Source organism: Salvia hispanica, chromosome 4, assembly GCF_029641045.1.
Source record: "Salvia hispanica isolate PSC_SH4W2 chromosome 4, Shi_PSC_v1, whole genome shotgun sequence".
Taxonomy (NCBI): domain Eukaryota; kingdom Viridiplantae; phylum Streptophyta; class Magnoliopsida; order Lamiales; family Lamiaceae; genus Salvia; species Salvia hispanica.
In genome coordinates, this window is record NC_142695.1 from 43,012,035 (window position 1) to 43,025,531 (window position 13,497).

General features: G+C 56.0%; 26 non-coding genes across 26 annotated transcripts; all 26 read left to right on the top strand.

Moving 5' to 3' along the window:
* Positions 1–229: 229 nt before the first annotated feature.
* Positions 230–348, top strand: LOC148929037 (5S ribosomal RNA). The gene has a single exon (XR_016129835.1). It is a non-coding gene; the product is annotated as a 5S ribosomal RNA (ribosomal RNA).
* A 400-nt stretch (positions 349–748) lies between these two features.
* On the top strand, positions 749–867 carry LOC148929038 (5S ribosomal RNA). The gene has a single exon (XR_016129836.1). It is a non-coding gene; the product is annotated as a 5S ribosomal RNA (ribosomal RNA).
* A 400-nt stretch (positions 868–1,267) lies between these two features.
* LOC148929039 (5S ribosomal RNA) lies at positions 1,268–1,386 on the top strand. Its single transcript, XR_016129837.1, has one exon. It is a non-coding gene; the product is annotated as a 5S ribosomal RNA (ribosomal RNA).
* Positions 1,387–1,786: 400 nt separating this feature from the next.
* LOC148929040 (5S ribosomal RNA) lies at positions 1,787–1,905 on the top strand. The gene has a single exon (XR_016129838.1). It is a non-coding gene; the product is annotated as a 5S ribosomal RNA (ribosomal RNA).
* Positions 1,906–2,305: 400 nt separating this feature from the next.
* On the top strand, positions 2,306–2,424 carry LOC148929041 (5S ribosomal RNA). The gene has a single exon (XR_016129839.1). It is a non-coding gene; the product is annotated as a 5S ribosomal RNA (ribosomal RNA).
* Positions 2,425–2,824: 400 nt separating this feature from the next.
* LOC148929042 (5S ribosomal RNA) lies at positions 2,825–2,943 on the top strand. The gene has a single exon (XR_016129840.1). It is a non-coding gene; the product is annotated as a 5S ribosomal RNA (ribosomal RNA).
* A 400-nt stretch (positions 2,944–3,343) lies between these two features.
* LOC148929043 (5S ribosomal RNA) lies at positions 3,344–3,462 on the top strand. The gene has a single exon (XR_016129842.1). It is a non-coding gene; the product is annotated as a 5S ribosomal RNA (ribosomal RNA).
* A 400-nt stretch (positions 3,463–3,862) lies between these two features.
* Positions 3,863–3,981, top strand: LOC148929044 (5S ribosomal RNA). Its single transcript, XR_016129843.1, has one exon. It is a non-coding gene; the product is annotated as a 5S ribosomal RNA (ribosomal RNA).
* Positions 3,982–4,381: 400 nt separating this feature from the next.
* On the top strand, positions 4,382–4,500 carry LOC148929045 (5S ribosomal RNA). Its single transcript, XR_016130061.1, has one exon. It is a non-coding gene; the product is annotated as a 5S ribosomal RNA (ribosomal RNA).
* Positions 4,501–4,901: 401 nt separating this feature from the next.
* Positions 4,902–5,020, top strand: LOC148929046 (5S ribosomal RNA). The gene has a single exon (XR_016129844.1). It is a non-coding gene; the product is annotated as a 5S ribosomal RNA (ribosomal RNA).
* Positions 5,021–5,420: 400 nt separating this feature from the next.
* Positions 5,421–5,539, top strand: LOC148929047 (5S ribosomal RNA). The gene has a single exon (XR_016129845.1). It is a non-coding gene; the product is annotated as a 5S ribosomal RNA (ribosomal RNA).
* Positions 5,540–5,939: 400 nt separating this feature from the next.
* Positions 5,940–6,058, top strand: LOC148929048 (5S ribosomal RNA). The gene has a single exon (XR_016129846.1). It is a non-coding gene; the product is annotated as a 5S ribosomal RNA (ribosomal RNA).
* Positions 6,059–6,458: 400 nt separating this feature from the next.
* On the top strand, positions 6,459–6,577 carry LOC148929049 (5S ribosomal RNA). Its single transcript, XR_016129847.1, has one exon. It is a non-coding gene; the product is annotated as a 5S ribosomal RNA (ribosomal RNA).
* Positions 6,578–6,977: 400 nt separating this feature from the next.
* Positions 6,978–7,096, top strand: LOC148929050 (5S ribosomal RNA). The gene has a single exon (XR_016129848.1). It is a non-coding gene; the product is annotated as a 5S ribosomal RNA (ribosomal RNA).
* Positions 7,097–7,496: 400 nt separating this feature from the next.
* On the top strand, positions 7,497–7,615 carry LOC148929051 (5S ribosomal RNA). Its single transcript, XR_016129849.1, has one exon. It is a non-coding gene; the product is annotated as a 5S ribosomal RNA (ribosomal RNA).
* A 399-nt stretch (positions 7,616–8,014) lies between these two features.
* Positions 8,015–8,133, top strand: LOC148929052 (5S ribosomal RNA). The gene has a single exon (XR_016129850.1). It is a non-coding gene; the product is annotated as a 5S ribosomal RNA (ribosomal RNA).
* A 400-nt stretch (positions 8,134–8,533) lies between these two features.
* Positions 8,534–8,652, top strand: LOC148929053 (5S ribosomal RNA). Its single transcript, XR_016129851.1, has one exon. It is a non-coding gene; the product is annotated as a 5S ribosomal RNA (ribosomal RNA).
* Positions 8,653–9,052: 400 nt separating this feature from the next.
* On the top strand, positions 9,053–9,171 carry LOC148929054 (5S ribosomal RNA). The gene has a single exon (XR_016129852.1). It is a non-coding gene; the product is annotated as a 5S ribosomal RNA (ribosomal RNA).
* Positions 9,172–9,570: 399 nt separating this feature from the next.
* Positions 9,571–9,689, top strand: LOC148929055 (5S ribosomal RNA). Its single transcript, XR_016129853.1, has one exon. It is a non-coding gene; the product is annotated as a 5S ribosomal RNA (ribosomal RNA).
* A 399-nt stretch (positions 9,690–10,088) lies between these two features.
* On the top strand, positions 10,089–10,207 carry LOC148929056 (5S ribosomal RNA). Its single transcript, XR_016129854.1, has one exon. It is a non-coding gene; the product is annotated as a 5S ribosomal RNA (ribosomal RNA).
* A 399-nt stretch (positions 10,208–10,606) lies between these two features.
* Positions 10,607–10,725, top strand: LOC148929057 (5S ribosomal RNA). The gene has a single exon (XR_016129855.1). It is a non-coding gene; the product is annotated as a 5S ribosomal RNA (ribosomal RNA).
* A 399-nt stretch (positions 10,726–11,124) lies between these two features.
* LOC148929058 (5S ribosomal RNA) lies at positions 11,125–11,243 on the top strand. Its single transcript, XR_016129856.1, has one exon. It is a non-coding gene; the product is annotated as a 5S ribosomal RNA (ribosomal RNA).
* Positions 11,244–11,642: 399 nt separating this feature from the next.
* On the top strand, positions 11,643–11,761 carry LOC148929059 (5S ribosomal RNA). The gene has a single exon (XR_016129857.1). It is a non-coding gene; the product is annotated as a 5S ribosomal RNA (ribosomal RNA).
* Positions 11,762–12,160: 399 nt separating this feature from the next.
* On the top strand, positions 12,161–12,279 carry LOC148929060 (5S ribosomal RNA). The gene has a single exon (XR_016129858.1). It is a non-coding gene; the product is annotated as a 5S ribosomal RNA (ribosomal RNA).
* A 399-nt stretch (positions 12,280–12,678) lies between these two features.
* On the top strand, positions 12,679–12,797 carry LOC148929061 (5S ribosomal RNA). Its single transcript, XR_016129859.1, has one exon. It is a non-coding gene; the product is annotated as a 5S ribosomal RNA (ribosomal RNA).
* Positions 12,798–13,196: 399 nt separating this feature from the next.
* Positions 13,197–13,315, top strand: LOC148929062 (5S ribosomal RNA). Its single transcript, XR_016129860.1, has one exon. It is a non-coding gene; the product is annotated as a 5S ribosomal RNA (ribosomal RNA).
* The last annotated feature ends 182 nt before the right edge of the window (positions 13,316–13,497 follow it).

Genomic DNA, 13,497 nt, shown 5'->3' on the forward strand with positions numbered 1-13,497 from the left:
GAACTAAAAGTGGCCGAAATGGCTCGAAACGGCCTCTTTTTGCTTCCCGGAGTAGCCACGGGCTGTACCCGTAGCTCAGCACGTGGGGCTCGGCGAGAGCTTCGCGGTGATATGCTGTGGGTCCCGTAACTCCTTCCGGATCAAAAGTTATGCCCGTCTGAAGGGTGGGGGACCAGAACCTGCGCACGGGAGCGTACGCTATGAAAGAATAAAGTGCGGGGCTATTGACGGGTGCGATCATACCAGCACTAATGCACCGGATCCCATCAGAACTCCGAAGTTAAGCGTGCTTGGGCGAGAGTAGTACTAGGATGGGTGACCCCCTGGGAAGTCCTCGTGTTGCACCCCTTTTTGCGAGTGCGTTCATTTTTTTTTTTTTATTTCCGTTCAGTTGGTCTTGCTGCGGCCCGAAACTCGACTAGCGGTTGGCGGGCGCGAGGACAAAAAGGTACGGCAATCCCCACGAGCCCGTGACGAGCGGGTCCCACAACCTTAAACGTGCCGAAAAACAGTAGCCGCGAACTAAAAGTGGCCGAAATGGCTCGAAACGGCCTCTTTTTGCTTCCCGGAGTAGCCACGGGCTGTACCCGTAGCTCAGCACGTGGGGCTCGGCGAGAGCTTCGCGGTGATATGCTGTGGGTCCCGTAACTCCTTCCGGATCAAAAGTTATGCCCGTCTGAAGGGTGGGGGACCAGAACCTGCGCACGGGAGCGTACGCTATGAAAGAATAAAGTGCGGGGCTATTGACGGGTGCGATCATACCAGCACTAATGCACCGGATCCCATCAGAACTCCGAAGTTAAGCGTGCTTGGGCGAGAGTAGTACTAGGATGGGTGACCCCCTGGGAAGTCCTCGTGTTGCACCCCTTTTTGCGAGTGCGTTCATTTTTTTTTTTTTATTTCCGTTCAGTTGGTCTTGCTGCGGCCCGAAACTCGACTAGCGGTTGGCGGGCGCGAGGACAAAAAGGTACGGCAATCCCCACGAGCCCGTGACGAGCGGGTCCCACAACCTTAAACGTGCCGAAAAACAGTAGCCGCGAACTAAAAGTGGCCGAAATGGCTCGAAACGGCCTCTTTTTGCTTCCCGGAGTAGCCACGGGCTGTACCCGTAGCTCAGCACGTGGGGCTCGGCGAGAGCTTCGCGGTGATATGCTGTGGGTCCCGTAACTCCTTCCGGATCAAAAGTTATGCCCGTCTGAAGGGTGGGGGACCAGAACCTGCGCACGGGAGCGTACGCTATGAAAGAATAAAGTGCGGGGCTATTGACGGGTGCGATCATACCAGCACTAATGCACCGGATCCCATCAGAACTCCGAAGTTAAGCGTGCTTGGGCGAGAGTAGTACTAGGATGGGTGACCCCCTGGGAAGTCCTCGTGTTGCACCCCTTTTTGCGAGTGCGTTCATTTTTTTTTTTTTATTTCCGTTCAGTTGGTCTTGCTGCGGCCCGAAACTCGACTAGCGGTTGGCGGGCGCGAGGACAAAAAGGTACGGCAATCCCCACGAGCCCGTGACGAGCGGGTCCCACAACCTTAAACGTGCCGAAAAACAGTAGCCGCGAACTAAAAGTGGCCGAAATGGCTCGAAACGGCCTCTTTTTGCTTCCCGGAGTAGCCACGGGCTGTACCCGTAGCTCAGCACGTGGGGCTCGGCGAGAGCTTCGCGGTGATATGCTGTGGGTCCCGTAACTCCTTCCGGATCAAAAGTTATGCCCGTCTGAAGGGTGGGGGACCAGAACCTGCGCACGGGAGCGTACGCTATGAAAGAATAAAGTGCGGGGCTATTGACGGGTGCGATCATACCAGCACTAATGCACCGGATCCCATCAGAACTCCGAAGTTAAGCGTGCTTGGGCGAGAGTAGTACTAGGATGGGTGACCCCCTGGGAAGTCCTCGTGTTGCACCCCTTTTTGCGAGTGCGTTCATTTTTTTTTTTTTATTTCCGTTCAGTTGGTCTTGCTGCGGCCCGAAACTCGACTAGCGGTTGGCGGGCGCGAGGACAAAAAGGTACGGCAATCCCCACGAGCCCGTGACGAGCGGGTCCCACAACCTTAAACGTGCCGAAAAACAGTAGCCGCGAACTAAAAGTGGCCGAAATGGCTCGAAACGGCCTCTTTTTGCTTCCCGGAGTAGCCACGGGCTGTACCCGTAGCTCAGCACGTGGGGCTCGGCGAGAGCTTCGCGGTGATATGCTGTGGGTCCCGTAACTCCTTCCGGATCAAAAGTTATGCCCGTCTGAAGGGTGGGGGACCAGAACCTGCGCACGGGAGCGTACGCTATGAAAGAATAAAGTGCGGGGCTATTGACGGGTGCGATCATACCAGCACTAATGCACCGGATCCCATCAGAACTCCGAAGTTAAGCGTGCTTGGGCGAGAGTAGTACTAGGATGGGTGACCCCCTGGGAAGTCCTCGTGTTGCACCCCTTTTTGCGAGTGCGTTCATTTTTTTTTTTTTATTTCCGTTCAGTTGGTCTTGCTGCGGCCCGAAACTCGACTAGCGGTTGGCGGGCGCGAGGACAAAAAGGTACGGCAATCCCCACGAGCCCGTGACGAGCGGGTCCCACAACCTTAAACGTGCCGAAAAACAGTAGCCGCGAACTAAAAGTGGCCGAAATGGCTCGAAACGGCCTCTTTTTGCTTCCCGGAGTAGCCACGGGCTGTACCCGTAGCTCAGCACGTGGGGCTCGGCGAGAGCTTCGCGGTGATATGCTGTGGGTCCCGTAACTCCTTCCGGATCAAAAGTTATGCCCGTCTGAAGGGTGGGGGACCAGAACCTGCGCACGGGAGCGTACGCTATGAAAGAATAAAGTGCGGGGCTATTGACGGGTGCGATCATACCAGCACTAATGCACCGGATCCCATCAGAACTCCGAAGTTAAGCGTGCTTGGGCGAGAGTAGTACTAGGATGGGTGACCCCCTGGGAAGTCCTCGTGTTGCACCCCTTTTTGCGAGTGCGTTCATTTTTTTTTTTTTATTTCCGTTCAGTTGGTCTTGCTGCGGCCCGAAACTCGACTAGCGGTTGGCGGGCGCGAGGACAAAAAGGTACGGCAATCCCCACGAGCCCGTGACGAGCGGGTCCCACAACCTTAAACGTGCCGAAAAACAGTAGCCGCGAACTAAAAGTGGCCGAAATGGCTCGAAACGGCCTCTTTTTGCTTCCCGGAGTAGCCACGGGCTGTACCCGTAGCTCAGCACGTGGGGCTCGGCGAGAGCTTCGCGGTGATATGCTGTGGGTCCCGTAACTCCTTCCGGATCAAAAGTTATGCCCGTCTGAAGGGTGGGGGACCAGAACCTGCGCACGGGAGCGTACGCTATGAAAGAATAAAGTGCGGGGCTATTGACGGGTGCGATCATACCAGCACTAATGCACCGGATCCCATCAGAACTCCGAAGTTAAGCGTGCTTGGGCGAGAGTAGTACTAGGATGGGTGACCCCCTGGGAAGTCCTCGTGTTGCACCCCTTTTTGCGAGTGCGTTCATTTTTTTTTTTTTATTTCCGTTCAGTTGGTCTTGCTGCGGCCCGAAACTCGACTAGCGGTTGGCGGGCGCGAGGACAAAAAGGTACGGCAATCCCCACGAGCCCGTGACGAGCGGGTCCCACAACCTTAAACGTGCCGAAAAACAGTAGCCGCGAACTAAAAGTGGCCGAAATGGCTCGAAACGGCCTCTTTTTGCTTCCCGGAGTAGCCACGGGCTGTACCCGTAGCTCAGCACGTGGGGCTCGGCGAGAGCTTCGCGGTGATATGCTGTGGGTCCCGTAACTCCTTCCGGATCAAAAGTTATGCCCGTCTGAAGGGTGGGGGACCAGAACCTGCGCACGGGAGCGTACGCTATGAAAGAATAAAGTGCGGGGCTATTGACGGGTGCGATCATACCAGCACTAATGCACCGGATCCCATCAGAACTCCGAAGTTAAGCGTGCTTGGGCGAGAGTAGTACTAGGATGGGTGACCCCCTGGGAAGTCCTCGTGTTGCACCCCTTTTTGCGAGTGCGTTCATTTTTTTTTTTTTATTTCCGTTCAGTTGGTCTTGCTGCGGCCCGAAACTCGACTAGCGGTTGGCGGGCGCGAGGACAAAAAGGTACGGCAATCCCCACGAGCCCGTGACGAGCGGGTCCCACAACCTTAAACGTGCCGAAAAACAGTAGCCGCGAACTAAAAGTGGCCGAAATGGCTCGAAACGGCCTCTTTTTGCTTCCCGGAGTAGCCACGGGCTGTACCCGTAGCTCAGCACGTGGGGCTCGGCGAGAGCTTCGCGGTGATATGCTGTGGGTCCCGTAACTCCTTCCGGATCAAAAGTTATGCCCGTCTGAAGGGTGGGGGACCAGAACCTGCGCACGGGAGCGTACGCTATGAAAGAATAAAGTGCGGGGCTATTGACGGGTGCGATCATACCAGCACTAATGCACCGGATCCCATCAGAACTCCGAAGTTAAGCGTGCTTGGGCGAGAGTAGTACTAGGATGGGTGACCCCCTGGGAAGTCCTCGTGTTGCAACCCCTTTTTGCGAGTGCGTTCATTTTTTTTTTTTTATTTCCGTTCAGTTGGTCTTGCTGCGGCCCGAAACTCGACTAGCGGTTGGCGGGCGCGAGGACAAAAAGGTACGGCAATCCCCACGAGCCCGTGACGAGCGGGTCCCACAACCTTAAACGTGCCGAAAAACAGTAGCCGCGAACTAAAAGTGGCCGAAATGGCTCGAAACGGCCTCTTTTTGCTTCCCGGAGTAGCCACGGGCTGTACCCGTAGCTCAGCACGTGGGGCTCGGCGAGAGCTTCGCGGTGATATGCTGTGGGTCCCGTAACTCCTTCCGGATCAAAAGTTATGCCCGTCTGAAGGGTGGGGGACCAGAACCTGCGCACGGGAGCGTACGCTATGAAAGAATAAAGTGCGGGGCTATTGACGGGTGCGATCATACCAGCACTAATGCACCGGATCCCATCAGAACTCCGAAGTTAAGCGTGCTTGGGCGAGAGTAGTACTAGGATGGGTGACCCCCTGGGAAGTCCTCGTGTTGCACCCCTTTTTGCGAGTGCGTTCATTTTTTTTTTTTTATTTCCGTTCAGTTGGTCTTGCTGCGGCCCGAAACTCGACTAGCGGTTGGCGGGCGCGAGGACAAAAAGGTACGGCAATCCCCACGAGCCCGTGACGAGCGGGTCCCACAACCTTAAACGTGCCGAAAAACAGTAGCCGCGAACTAAAAGTGGCCGAAATGGCTCGAAACGGCCTCTTTTTGCTTCCCGGAGTAGCCACGGGCTGTACCCGTAGCTCAGCACGTGGGGCTCGGCGAGAGCTTCGCGGTGATATGCTGTGGGTCCCGTAACTCCTTCCGGATCAAAAGTTATGCCCGTCTGAAGGGTGGGGGACCAGAACCTGCGCACGGGAGCGTACGCTATGAAAGAATAAAGTGCGGGGCTATTGACGGGTGCGATCATACCAGCACTAATGCACCGGATCCCATCAGAACTCCGAAGTTAAGCGTGCTTGGGCGAGAGTAGTACTAGGATGGGTGACCCCCTGGGAAGTCCTCGTGTTGCACCCCTTTTTGCGAGTGCGTTCATTTTTTTTTTTTTATTTCCGTTCAGTTGGTCTTGCTGCGGCCCGAAACTCGACTAGCGGTTGGCGGGCGCGAGGACAAAAAGGTACGGCAATCCCCACGAGCCCGTGACGAGCGGGTCCCACAACCTTAAACGTGCCGAAAAACAGTAGCCGCGAACTAAAAGTGGCCGAAATGGCTCGAAACGGCCTCTTTTTGCTTCCCGGAGTAGCCACGGGCTGTACCCGTAGCTCAGCACGTGGGGCTCGGCGAGAGCTTCGCGGTGATATGCTGTGGGTCCCGTAACTCCTTCCGGATCAAAAGTTATGCCCGTCTGAAGGGTGGGGGACCAGAACCTGCGCACGGGAGCGTACGCTATGAAAGAATAAAGTGCGGGGCTATTGACGGGTGCGATCATACCAGCACTAATGCACCGGATCCCATCAGAACTCCGAAGTTAAGCGTGCTTGGGCGAGAGTAGTACTAGGATGGGTGACCCCCTGGGAAGTCCTCGTGTTGCACCCCTTTTTGCGAGTGCGTTCATTTTTTTTTTTTTATTTCCGTTCAGTTGGTCTTGCTGCGGCCCGAAACTCGACTAGCGGTTGGCGGGCGCGAGGACAAAAAGGTACGGCAATCCCCACGAGCCCGTGACGAGCGGGTCCCACAACCTTAAACGTGCCGAAAAACAGTAGCCGCGAACTAAAAGTGGCCGAAATGGCTCGAAACGGCCTCTTTTTGCTTCCCGGAGTAGCCACGGGCTGTACCCGTAGCTCAGCACGTGGGGCTCGGCGAGAGCTTCGCGGTGATATGCTGTGGGTCCCGTAACTCCTTCCGGATCAAAAGTTATGCCCGTCTGAAGGGTGGGGGACCAGAACCTGCGCACGGGAGCGTACGCTATGAAAGAATAAAGTGCGGGGCTATTGACGGGTGCGATCATACCAGCACTAATGCACCGGATCCCATCAGAACTCCGAAGTTAAGCGTGCTTGGGCGAGAGTAGTACTAGGATGGGTGACCCCCTGGGAAGTCCTCGTGTTGCACCCCTTTTTGCGAGTGCGTTCATTTTTTTTTTTTTATTTCCGTTCAGTTGGTCTTGCTGCGGCCCGAAACTCGACTAGCGGTTGGCGGGCGCGAGGACAAAAAGGTACGGCAATCCCCACGAGCCCGTGACGAGCGGGTCCCACAACCTTAAACGTGCCGAAAAACAGTAGCCGCGAACTAAAAGTGGCCGAAATGGCTCGAAACGGCCTCTTTTTGCTTCCCGGAGTAGCCACGGGCTGTACCCGTAGCTCAGCACGTGGGGCTCGGCGAGAGCTTCGCGGTGATATGCTGTGGGTCCCGTAACTCCTTCCGGATCAAAAGTTATGCCCGTCTGAAGGGTGGGGGACCAGAACCTGCGCACGGGAGCGTACGCTATGAAAGAATAAAGTGCGGGGCTATTGACGGGTGCGATCATACCAGCACTAATGCACCGGATCCCATCAGAACTCCGAAGTTAAGCGTGCTTGGGCGAGAGTAGTACTAGGATGGGTGACCCCCTGGGAAGTCCTCGTGTTGCACCCCTTTTTGCGAGTGCGTTCATTTTTTTTTTTTTATTTCCGTTCAGTTGGTCTTGCTGCGGCCCGAAACTCGACTAGCGGTTGGCGGGCGCGAGGACAAAAAGGTACGGCAATCCCCACGAGCCCGTGACGAGCGGGTCCCACAACCTTAAACGTGCCGAAAAACAGTAGCCGCGAACTAAAAGTGGCCGAAATGGCTCGAAACGGCCTCTTTTTGCTTCCCGGAGTAGCCACGGGCTGTACCCGTAGCTCAGCACGTGGGGCTCGGCGAGAGCTTCGCGGTGATATGCTGTGGGTCCCGTAACTCCTTCCGGATCAAAAGTTATGCCCGTCTGAAGGGTGGGGGACCAGAACCTGCGCACGGGAGCGTACGCTATGAAAGAATAAAGTGCGGGGCTATTGACGGGTGCGATCATACCAGCACTAATGCACCGGATCCCATCAGAACTCCGAAGTTAAGCGTGCTTGGGCGAGAGTAGTACTAGGATGGGTGACCCCCTGGGAAGTCCTCGTGTTGCACCCCTTTTTGCGAGTGCGTTCATTTTTTTTTTTTATTTCCGTTCAGTTGGTCTTGCTGCGGCCCGAAACTCGACTAGCGGTTGGCGGGCGCGAGGACAAAAAGGTACGGCAATCCCCACGAGCCCGTGACGAGCGGGTCCCACAACCTTAAACGTGCCGAAAAACAGTAGCCGCGAACTAAAAGTGGCCGAAATGGCTCGAAACGGCCTCTTTTTGCTTCCCGGAGTAGCCACGGGCTGTACCCGTAGCTCAGCACGTGGGGCTCGGCGAGAGCTTCGCGGTGATATGCTGTGGGTCCCGTAACTCCTTCCGGATCAAAAGTTATGCCCGTCTGAAGGGTGGGGGACCAGAACCTGCGCACGGGAGCGTACGCTATGAAAGAATAAAGTGCGGGGCTATTGACGGGTGCGATCATACCAGCACTAATGCACCGGATCCCATCAGAACTCCGAAGTTAAGCGTGCTTGGGCGAGAGTAGTACTAGGATGGGTGACCCCCTGGGAAGTCCTCGTGTTGCACCCCTTTTTGCGAGTGCGTTCATTTTTTTTTTTTTATTTCCGTTCAGTTGGTCTTGCTGCGGCCCGAAACTCGACTAGCGGTTGGCGGGCGCGAGGACAAAAAGGTACGGCAATCCCCACGAGCCCGTGACGAGCGGGTCCCACAACCTTAAACGTGCCGAAAAACAGTAGCCGCGAACTAAAAGTGGCCGAAATGGCTCGAAACGGCCTCTTTTTGCTTCCCGGAGTAGCCACGGGCTGTACCCGTAGCTCAGCACGTGGGGCTCGGCGAGAGCTTCGCGGTGATATGCTGTGGGTCCCGTAACTCCTTCCGGATCAAAAGTTATGCCCGTCTGAAGGGTGGGGGACCAGAACCTGCGCACGGGAGCGTACGCTATGAAAGAATAAAGTGCGGGGCTATTGACGGGTGCGATCATACCAGCACTAATGCACCGGATCCCATCAGAACTCCGAAGTTAAGCGTGCTTGGGCGAGAGTAGTACTAGGATGGGTGACCCCCTGGGAAGTCCTCGTGTTGCACCCCTTTTTGCGAGTGCGTTCATTTTTTTTTTTTTATTTCCGTTCAGTTGGTCTTGCTGCGGCCCGAAACTCGACTAGCGGTTGGCGGGCGCGAGGACAAAAAGGTACGGCAATCCCCACGAGCCCGTGACGAGCGGGTCCCACAACCTTAAACGTGCCGAAAAACAGTAGCCGCGAACTAAAAGTGGCCGAAATGGCTCGAAACGGCCTCTTTTTGCTTCCCGGAGTAGCCACGGGCTGTACCCGTAGCTCAGCACGTGGGGCTCGGCGAGAGCTTCGCGGTGATATGCTGTGGGTCCCGTAACTCCTTCCGGATCAAAAGTTATGCCCGTCTGAAGGGTGGGGGACCAGAACCTGCGCACGGGAGCGTACGCTATGAAAGAATAAAGTGCGGGGCTATTGACGGGTGCGATCATACCAGCACTAATGCACCGGATCCCATCAGAACTCCGAAGTTAAGCGTGCTTGGGCGAGAGTAGTACTAGGATGGGTGACCCCCTGGGAAGTCCTCGTGTTGCACCCCTTTTTGCGAGTGCGTTCATTTTTTTTTTCTATTTCCGTTCAGTTGGTCTTGCTGCGGCCCGAAACTCGACTAGCGGTTGGCGGGCGCGAGGACAAAAAGGTACGGCAATCCCCACGAGCCCGTGACGAGCGGGTCCCACAACCTTAAACGTGCCGAAAAACAGTAGCCGCGAACTAAAAGTGGCCGAAATGGCTCGAAACGGCCTCTTTTTGCTTCCCGGAGTAGCCACGGGCTGTACCCGTAGCTCAGCACGTGGGGCTCGGCGAGAGCTTCGCGGTGATATGCTGTGGGTCCCGTAACTCCTTCCGGATCAAAAGTTATGCCCGTCTGAAGGGTGGGGGACCAGAACCTGCGCACGGGAGCGTACGCTATGAAAGAATAAAGTGCGGGGCTATTGACGGGTGCGATCATACCAGCACTAATGCACCGGATCCCATCAGAACTCCGAAGTTAAGCGTGCTTGGGCGAGAGTAGTACTAGGATGGGTGACCCCCTGGGAAGTCCTCGTGTTGCACCCCTTTTTGCGAGTGCGTTCATTTTTTTTTTCTATTTCCGTTCAGTTGGTCTTGCTGCGGCCCGAAACTCGACTAGCGGTTGGCGGGCGCGAGGACAAAAAGGTACGGCAATCCCCACGAGCCCGTGACGAGCGGGTCCCACAACCTTAAACGTGCCGAAAAACAGTAGCCGCGAACTAAAAGTGGCCGAAATGGCTCGAAACGGCCTCTTTTTGCTTCCCGGAGTAGCCACGGGCTGTACCCGTAGCTCAGCACGTGGGGCTCGGCGAGAGCTTCGCGGTGATATGCTGTGGGTCCCGTAACTCCTTCCGGATCAAAAGTTATGCCCGTCTGAAGGGTGGGGGACCAGAACCTGCGCACGGGAGCGTACGCTATGAAAGAATAAAGTGCGGGGCTATTGACGGGTGCGATCATACCAGCACTAATGCACCGGATCCCATCAGAACTCCGAAGTTAAGCGTGCTTGGGCGAGAGTAGTACTAGGATGGGTGACCCCCTGGGAAGTCCTCGTGTTGCACCCCTTTTTGCGAGTGCGTTCATTTTTTTTTTCTATTTCCGTTCAGTTGGTCTTGCTGCGGCCCGAAACTCGACTAGCGGTTGGCGGGCGCGAGGACAAAAAGGTACGGCAATCCCCACGAGCCCGTGACGAGCGGGTCCCACAACCTTAAACGTGCCGAAAAACAGTAGCCGCGAACTAAAAGTGGCCGAAATGGCTCGAAACGGCCTCTTTTTGCTTCCCGGAGTAGCCACGGGCTGTACCCGTAGCTCAGCACGTGGGGCTCGGCGAGAGCTTCGCGGTGATATGCTGTGGGTCCCGTAACTCCTTCCGGATCAAAAGTTATGCCCGTCTGAAGGGTGGGGGACCAGAACCTGCGCACGGGAGCGTACGCTATGAAAGAATAAAGTGCGGGGCTATTGACGGGTGCGATCATACCAGCACTAATGCACCGGATCCCATCAGAACTCCGAAGTTAAGCGTGCTTGGGCGAGAGTAGTACTAGGATGGGTGACCCCCTGGGAAGTCCTCGTGTTGCACCCCTTTTTGCGAGTGCGTTCATTTTTTTTTTCTATTTCCGTTCAGTTGGTCTTGCTGCGGCCCGAAACTCGACTAGCGGTTGGCGGGCGCGAGGACAAAAAGGTACGGCAATCCCCACGAGCCCGTGACGAGCGGGTCCCACAACCTTAAACGTGCCGAAAAACAGTAGCCGCGAACTAAAAGTGGCCGAAATGGCTCGAAACGGCCTCTTTTTGCTTCCCGGAGTAGCCACGGGCTGTACCCGTAGCTCAGCACGTGGGGCTCGGCGAGAGCTTCGCGGTGATATGCTGTGGGTCCCGTAACTCCTTCCGGATCAAAAGTTATGCCCGTCTGAAGGGTGGGGGACCAGAACCTGCGCACGGGAGCGTACGCTATGAAAGAATAAAGTGCGGGGCTATTGACGGGTGCGATCATACCAGCACTAATGCACCGGATCCCATCAGAACTCCGAAGTTAAGCGTGCTTGGGCGAGAGTAGTACTAGGATGGGTGACCCCCTGGGAAGTCCTCGTGTTGCACCCCTTTTTGCGAGTGCGTTCATTTTTTTTTTCTATTTCCGTTCAGTTGGTCTTGCTGCGGCCCGAAACTCGACTAGCGGTTGGCGGGCGCGAGGACAAAAAGGTACGGCAATCCCCACGAGCCCGTGACGAGCGGGTCCCACAACCTTAAACGTGCCGAAAAACAGTAGCCGCGAACTAAAAGTGGCCGAAATGGCTCGAAACGGCCTCTTTTTGCTTCCCGGAGTAGCCACGGGCTGTACCCGTAGCTCAGCACGTGGGGCTCGGCGAGAGCTTCGCGGTGATATGCTGTGGGTCCCGTAACTCCTTCCGGATCAAAAGTTATGCCCGTCTGAAGGGTGGGGGACCAGAACCTGCGCACGGGAGCGTACGCTATGAAAGAATAAAGTGCGGGGCTATTGACGGGTGCGATCATACCAGCACTAATGCACCGGATCCCATCAGAACTCCGAAGTTAAGCGTGCTTGGGCGAGAGTAGTACTAGGATGGGTGACCCCCTGGGAAGTCCTCGTGTTGCACCCCTTTTTGCGAGTGCGTTCATTTTTTTTTTCTATTTCCGTTCAGTTGGTCTTGCTGCGGCCCGAAACTCGACTAGCGGTTGGCGGGCGCGAGGACAAAAAGGTACGGCAATCCCCACGAGCCCGTGACGAGCGGGTCCCACAACCTTAAACGTGCCGAAAAACAGTAGCCGCGAACTAAAAGTGGCCGAAATGGCTCGAAACGGCCTCTTTTTGCTTCCCGGAGTAGCCACGGGCTGTACCCGTAGCTCAGCACGTGGGGCTCGGCGAGAGCTTCGCGGTGATATGCTGTGGGTCCCGTAACTCCTTCCGGATCAAAAGTTATGCCCGTCTGAAGGGTGGGGGACCAGAACCTGCGCACGGGAGCGTACGCTATGAAAGAATAAAGTGCGGGGCTATTGACGGGTGCGATCATACCAGCACTAATGCACCGGATCCCATCAGAACTCCGAAGTTAAGCGTGCTTGGGCGAGAGTAGTACTAGGATGGGTGACCCCCTGGGAAGTCCTCGTGTTGCACCCCTTTTTGCGAGTGCGTTCATTTTTTTTTTCTATTTCCGTTCAGTTGGTCTTGCTGCGGCCCGAAACTCGACTAGCGGTTGGCGGGCGCGAGGACAAAAAGGTACGGCAATCCCCACGAGCCCGTGACGAGCGGGTCCCACAACCTTAAACGTGCCGAAAAACAGTAGCCGCGAACTAAAAGTGGCCGAAATGGCTCGAAACGGCCTCTTTTTGCTTCCCGGAGTAGCCACGGGCTGTACCCGTAGCTCAGCACGTGGGGCTCGGCGAGAGCTTCGCGGTGATATGCTGTGGGTCCCGTAACTCCTTCCGGATCAAAAGTTATGCCCGTCTGAAGGGTGGGGGACCAGAACCTGCGCACGGGAGCGTACGCTATGAAAGAATAAAGTGCGGGGCTATTGACGGGTGCGATCATACCAGCACTAATGCACCGGATCCCATCAGAACTCCGAAGTTAAGCGTGCTTGGGCGAGAGTAGTACTAGGATGGGTGACCCCCTGGGAAGTCCTCGTGTTGCACCCCTTTTTGCGAGTGCGTTCATTTTTTTTTTCTATTTCCGTTCAGTTGGTCTTGCTGCGGCCCGAAACTCGACTAGCGGTTGGCGGGCGCGAGGACAAAAAGGTACGGCAATCCCCACGAGCCCGTGACGAGCGGGTCCCACAACCTTAAACGTGCCGAAAAACAGTAGCCGCGAACTAAAAGTGGCCGAAATGGCTCGAAACGGCCTCTTTTTGCTTCCCGGAGTAGCCACGGGCTGTACCCGTAGCTCAGCACGTGGGGCTCGGCGAGAGCTTCGCGGTGATATGCTGTGGGTCCCGTAACTCCTTCCGGATCAAAAGTTATGCCCGTCTGAAGGGTGGGGGACCAGAACCTGCGCACGGGAGCGTACGCTATGAAAGAATAAAGTGCGGGGCTATTGACGGGTGCGATCATACCAGCACTAATGCACCGGATCCCATCAGAACTCCGAAGTTAAGCGTGCTTGGGCGAGAGTAGTACTAGGATGGGTGACCCCCTGGGAAGTCCTCGTGTTGCACCCCTTTTTGCGAGTGCGTTCATTTTTTTTTTCTATTTCCGTTCAGTTGGTCTTGCTGCGGCCCGAAACTCGACTAGCGGTTGGCGGGCGCGAGGACAAAAAGGTACGGCAATCCCCACGAGCCCGTGACGAGCGGGTCCCACAACCTTAAACGTGCCGAAAAACAGTAGCCGCGAACTAAAAGTG